Here is a 266-nt window from a genome sequence, read left to right as displayed (position 1 = left end):
GGAAAATTCCATGAGCCTGTTTTGCGCATGTCAGTTCGTTCTCCCTCTCTCACTCTCTTTCTTCCTGCATTGGCAGCATACAATCAAAACTTTACTTCAACATGCCCCCTTGCTGTCAATGCGGGATTTGTATCTACAAATTCATAACAATATTAGCCCATAGGGTCTAAGTACAGAATTTGATGACACTTTGGGGCTCTTAATTACAGCAATAGTACCAATTATACAAGATATACAATAACACAGTCTGATTGTCCCCATCATTC

The 266-nt window shown here is 39.8% G+C and overlaps 1 protein-coding gene across 1 annotated transcript in view; it reads left to right on the top strand.

Annotated features, from left to right (window-relative positions):
- The window catches only part of ZC2HC1B (zinc finger C2HC-type containing 1B), a 39441-nt gene that overhangs the window by 28415 nt on the left and 10760 nt on the right, over positions 1 to 266 (top strand). The gene's annotated exons all lie outside the window — the stretch shown is intronic.

Source organism: Gavialis gangeticus, unplaced genomic scaffold (genome assembly GCF_001723915.1).
Source record: "Gavialis gangeticus isolate Ggan-Ray unplaced genomic scaffold, GavGan_comp1, whole genome shotgun sequence".
Lineage (NCBI taxonomy): Eukaryota > Metazoa > Chordata > Crocodylia > Gavialidae > Gavialis > Gavialis gangeticus.
Note: the sequence above shows the minus strand (reverse complement) of the source record. Positions and strands in the feature narration are given on the sequence as shown.